At 36.4% G+C, this 6,477-nt stretch overlaps 1 pseudogene; it reads right to left on the bottom strand.

Annotated features, from left to right (window-relative positions):
- Nucleotides 1-3,729: 3,729 nt before the first annotated feature.
- On the bottom strand, nt 3,730-4,484 carry LOC112649083 (ribosomal protein L18-like; annotated as a pseudogene).
- Between the last annotated feature and the right edge of the window lie 1,993 nt (nt 4,485-6,477).

Consider the following 6,477-nt stretch of genomic DNA (forward strand, 5'->3'; position numbering starts at 1 on the left):
AGAATAATACTTCCCTTGTACCTATAGCACTCAATCAAGCTTTTTATGTAATTTGGAGGTTAATATTCCCAGTCAGTCTCTTTTTAGGAGTAAGTTAGAGGCTTAGGGAGCCCACTAAGGTACTAACCCCTTCTCACAGTTATGCAGTAAGTAGCCTAAAAACATTAATGCACCTCCTTAACCACCTTGCTCACTTCCCAGGGAGAGACTTAGGCACAAGAGAGAATATGGCCAAATATATTTTGTTTTATTCATTGGGTTTATGGTGCTTATTACCCTCTGGGCACACATAAATACTCTACAAAAATCTGGTTTGGATAAAGTCAGCTTTGATCAAGAAAATGTTTGCTGATAAGGTTCAAAAACCACTTACACTTTTTTGTTAAGATCTGGCTCCTATATTTTGAAACCTCTACTGAGCAAAGAGATGAGGGTTACAGAATGAGATAAAGAGCTTGTTCTTCAGCCACTAAAATGATTTTTTAAGGTCCAGGGTAAGTCCTTGATTTGAATCAAACAAACTTCTCAAATCCTACCAATGTGCCACTTCACATGATATCAAGAGGTTTCCTGTTGGGCTTGAAAGGTTGATCTGTATCTGACTATTCAGTGTCACTGAATATTGTCACAAAGCAATCAGCATAAAGGGTTATCTTCCAAAGTAAAAATAATTAATTTCATTCTACATCACTGTTCTAACATAGATTCTTTTTCAAAATGCCCCCATTTTTTGTTTTTTTGTCAGTAACCTGATAATATCTTAATGAAGCTAAGATGACCTACCTTTTCAATTCCTCATTTAATAACATCTTTACAATCTTCTTTTATCATTAAACTTTCCATACAATTGCTGATATTTTTCCTTCTTATAATTGTGCGCAAATACAGTCATAACAATTTGGTTTCTTTTGTTAGCTGCCCATTACCGGAAATATCTGGAGTAGTTTTGCACAACATTCTTCGTTTTTATGTTTTCATGAAGTAATGTATAAGTGGCTTGAAACTCTGTATATCAATAAAGATTATTGTCTTTTTAATACCATGAGTGCACCAGTGTGGAACTGCTGCATACTTTGGTTTGTAGCTTAGGTGACTGAGTTATCTGCAAGGGGGTTGAACTAAAGAAAGTCTACTGGACATGAGTTGCTCTAATAAGGCAGCATTCAGTGAAGGAGGAGTTCAGAAAAAACTCCAGTTAAAGACATTTTTTCTTCCCTAAAAGAGAAAATATCTATCTCTCCAGTTTTTGCCTCCTTGAGTGGGTTTTAATAAAAGAGGTAGCATCATATAGCGGGGAAAAACACTAGGGGATAGAAGATTTGGTTTCTGGGCCAAGTTTTAGGATTGTACTAGCTCTAGGTGACTAACTAGGTGACTTTACACACAAAGTACTTAATATCTAGGCCTTAACTTGCACATCTACAAAACAGGAAAGCTAATTTTAGACATCCCTATCTGACCTAATTTCTCTGAGGGTCAAATAAAGTAAGGTATGTGAAAGATTTTTGAAAACTGTAAAGGGGTGCTTGGGTGGCTCAGTTGGTTAAGCATCTGACTCTTGATCTCAGCTCAAGCCTTTTTTTAAAAATGATTTTTAAAATGTATTTATTTGAGAGAGAGAGAGAGAGAGAGAAAGCATGAACAGGGGGAGGGTCAGAGGGAGAAGCAGACTCCCTGCCAAGCCAGGAGCCTGACAATGTAGGGCTCAGTCCCAGGATCCTGGGATCATGACCTGAGCCAAAGGCAGACACTCAACTGACTGAGAGACCCAGGCATCCCTCAGCTCAGGTTTTGATTTCAGGGTCATGAGTTTAAGCCACACACGAGACTCCACACTGGGCATGGAGCCTACTTAAAAAAAAGAAACAAAACTGTAAAGAACCAGACAGTCTTTAGGCATATTTACTAAAAGTTTTCTTGTGTAACAATTTTTGTATTTCCCTAATTTGAAGGAATTGCCAGTTTTCATATAATTTCATTTATCAAGAAAAAGAGGGGATCCCTGGGTGGCGCAGTGGTTTGGCGCCTGCCTTTGGCCCAGGGCGCGATCCTGGAGACCTGGGATCGAATCCCACATCAGGCTCCTGGTGCATGGAGCCTGCTTCTCCCTCTGCCTGTGTCTCTGCCTCTCTCTCTCTCTCTCTGTGACTATCATAAATAAATAAAATTAAAAAAAAAAGAAAAAGAATCATAGAACATTTTATTACAATTAGGTTCATGAGATTCAAACCAAACTCTCAATTGGATAGGAAATAAATTTAATCAAATTAGCTTTAAATTTTCAATCCTTTAGTTTTATGCACATATAAGTTACTCACAGTAGCTCACTCATATTGACTGTTAATGTTTAGTCAAACCAATGGGCCATAGTTTATTTGCACAATGCAGTTAGCAGAAATCAGTGTCAGTAGAGCTAGTGATATATTGCTGCACCCATGAACTAGATTCTACAAGATATCATACTGACCAGCATATTGATCAATTTCCCAAAAAGTAAAACAAAAAATGCCCTGTTTCATTCTATGGCTGACTCAGGGGCCTAGAAAGATGAGCTTCTAGGTAGAGAAGAAAACTAATTCAGAATTAACCCCTTGGCCTACCACATAGTCTAGACCAGTGGTTTCTTTTCTTTATTTCTTTTTTTTTTAAGATTTTATTTATTTATTTGAGAGAGAGAGAGAGAGAGACAGAGAGAGAGAGAGCACAAGCTAGGGGGAGTAGCAGAGGGAGAGGGAGAAGCAGGCTGGCAGGCTCTCCACTGAGCAGGGAGCCCGATGGACACGGGGCTCAATCCCAGGACCCGAAGATCATGACCTGAGCCAAAGACAGATGGTTAACTGATTGAGCCACCCAGGTGCCCCTATTTTTGTATCTTTAGCATTGGATACTTCAATCTAATTTTAGAAAACTAGCAAATAGATCAGTTAGGATTACATATATGATCATTTGGCTCATTAGAACAAGGAAAAATGCTTGGGTTGTCTCATGAACATTTTACTATGGACTAAATATAGCTTTCAGATCACCAGAATATCAGCTGAAACTAGATAGACAATTCTTATAGTCTAGTCCTTCTGTCTTAGAGTATTAATAACTAACATACAATACATTTTCCTATCAGTCTATCTAGTCCACATCCTTTATGTGATTTATTTATTTATTTGTGTGTGTGAGAGAGAGAGCCGAGGGGGAGGGGTAGAGGGAGAGGGAGAAGCAGAGTCCCCCTGGGCACGAACCCTCCCCGCGCCGCTCCATCCCAGGGATCCTGACCTAGGCCAAAAGCAGACACTTGACTGACTGAGGCACCCAGGTGCCCCCTCCATGTAATTTTTGTTAATATTCTATTGTCAGACTAAATTTGTGGGTGCTGTCTGGGTTCAAATCATAGAAAGTGTATAAAGAAAAAAATGAAAATCACCTGAAATTCCAATAGCTGGAGAGAACACAATGAATATTTGGCGAGCTTCTCTTTATATATACATGAATATGCATCTGTGTAAAACAGAACCAATATAACACTGTATATGGAGTTTAAGCTTTAGATCATATGCACTTTTCCATGTCATTAAATATTAGCTGTAAACATCATTTTCAGTGTTTTTTTTCATAGAGAAATAATTGCAATACAATGTTGTATTAGTTTCAGGTGTGCAACATAGTGACTTGATATTTATATACATTATGGAATGGTTACCACAGTAAGTCTAGTTACCATGTTACTGTACAAAGTTGTTACAATATCCCCTATGTTGACTATATCCCCTATGCTGTACATCACATCCCCATGTCTTATTTATTTTATAACTGTAAGATTGTACCTCTTAATCTATTTTGCCAAACCCCCTCGCTTCCCTCTGGCAACCATTAGTTTGTTCTTTTCCTTTTTTTCAGCATCCAAAATCTTTTTAATAACAAGTCAGGATCTGGGGTTACTTTTTGTAGCCCAGCTGGCTCTGCACCCTCTGGCATGTTCCAACTTCTGGCCCCTTGGTGGCAGGTAGGGTTTGGCGTGGCTGGGTGGGGTTCCTGGGGACTTGCCAGAATGCCTGTATACTCTTGGCCCTTGTGTGGACCAGAGAGCAAGACGATTCCACAGACTTTGGGGAGTTCAGGGTCAACTGGTCAAAGGTGAGGATATTGCCTCTAGCTTTGCGTCTCTGGGCAAGGCTGCTCCTGGGCAGCTCATACACCTTTGGTTTGGGCACCTCCTGGACATACACATCATGTGTTATAATCCCTACAACCACAGATGTTTTGTCTTCCTGGCCAGGCAGCTTCATCTTCTGGATCATCTGGGAAAGGGACAGAGGTGGCTGGTTAGTGTGACTCATGAACAACCTCTTTAATACAACTTGGTTAAAGGTGGAGTTGGTTTGTCTGGCCAGACACTTGTACAACTTGTCCAACAGTCTCAGGTAGATGTCCTGGATCTTGGGCTCCTTGTGCCAAACTTTTCAGTCCTTGTGGCAGATGCTGACTCCCATGATGGTGCCTCCTGCTCAGCAAGGTTGCAAAAGAAAGAGCCAGTTTGTTCTCTTTCAGAGTTTCATTTTAGTGGTAACATAGAACCATGGAATAAATAAAAGACTAAACCTAAAAGTAGGTTAGGCATATTTATTTGTGTTCACTAGTTGTAGTTCCTACCTTATAAGCTTTTTTGAGTATTAAATGAGTTACTACATAATGGACACTTAGAATAGTGTCTGATATATAGCAAGTGCTCAATTAATGTTGGCTATTATTATTCAAAAGCATTTTCAGTTTCTTTATATTAGCAAAAGTTACTAATGCTTTAGATAAGCAGATGACATTACATTTCTCCTGGTTTTTCTCATTAAAGCAGCAAAGTTGAATATTAATGAGTATAGAGAATTATGTTGTCATGCATGTTAGTCTGGAAAATATAAATTCATCTCATAAAAAAGTCAAAGGATCAAAGAAAGTTTTTACTGTTAATTGGAAACAAAGTGTCATTGGTGTCCTGATTTAAAGGGCACTCTATTATGATTACCTAATAAAAAAAGAACAAAGAAATAAAGAAAAATAATTGTTAAAGTGAAGTTATTATTAGCCCTTAGTTCACTAAAATCTTTTCCTCATAGCCCATGGCACCAAATAAAATTAAATATAGAAAAGTTCCATAATTCACGATGACATTCTCAATGTTAAGACATTTTTAAATAAAAAATGCATTACTGAAAGCATACTTCAAAATTATTAGATGCAATATTTTTATAGCCAAAAGCACTTAAATTTTAAGAATTGAACAACTGGAGGAGTGGATACTATTTATGGATTTAGAAAGATTTAGTCACTTTCATAAGTTAAAATTCTTTCTTTAAGCCACCTGTTCTTTCTCTCTCTTTAGAAATGGTTTTGTTAAAAATAATCTCAAGTTTCTGACTATTCTCTATTCTAAGGAAACCACATCAAGAGCAAAGTAGAATATTTTTCTTAATTACTGGTAAAGACTTTGGACAGGTTCATGGACAGTTCACTAATTTGTTATAGTCTTTTAATAACATTTTAAAAAATGGTCTAAAAAATCTCAGAATAGACACTGCCTAAAATAAAACCAAGTGACTGACCTAAGTTCAGGAGTCCTGAGAATATATGCTACCTTAAACTTTAGCTTAATGAGTTCCTTAATTAGGGAAGACATAATTTAAGGTGTTAAAAAGTCATGTGGCTGAGTATTTGAATTATCGTATGTTTACATCAACTTAACTAGAAGCTACAATTATCAATTAGGAGAAGTCTGAATTAAAAGTTCTTCTCGGGAAATATTAATGACATACTTTCTTTATGTGTTTTAGATACATTGATTCACAGTTACTCATTTTCATAAATGAAAAAGCAAGTAAATGAGACACTAAAAAAGATAATTATTTTAAAAATGTAGTATTGTCCAATAGACAAAAAATAACAGTCTCTGCTTATATATATTCTTTCCTGACATAGTATATTTAGTTTTAAATATGTCTAATATATTTTGAAGTGTAACCTTTTATTTAGCTCATTATTGTAAATTACCATTAAAATAAAACTCTGAAAATGATGTTTACAAAAAATTATAAAGTACATGGGAAAATGCATAAGATATGCAATGTATGAGAAAAAAAGAGAGATACAGCTCCATATAGAATATTAGCTTTAAACATTTGTTTTCTTAATTTTCTACAATGAGCATATATTATTTTTAAAGTTGGAAAGCATATTTAATTAATGGAACTCTAGTCAATAACCAAACTATGGTTGGACAATCAGAACACCTATCTATTTTGTTTGTCTTATGATTCTATGAAAGTATAATGTATTATTTCAGCATTTCATATCATGGAACCCAACTTAGAAAATACATTCATTACCTACCCTTTTATGTAATGATGATGATAATCAAGGTAGAAGCCCTTTATAAAACACATTTTTAGCTTCCAGTATGGCAGGTTAAACAGAAGCAAGTGACTTTCTGCTTGT

The sequence above is a fragment of the Canis lupus genome, chromosome X (assembly GCF_003254725.2).
Source record: "Canis lupus dingo isolate Sandy chromosome X, ASM325472v2, whole genome shotgun sequence".
NCBI classification, from domain to species: Eukaryota; Metazoa; Chordata; class Mammalia; order Carnivora; family Canidae; genus Canis; species Canis lupus.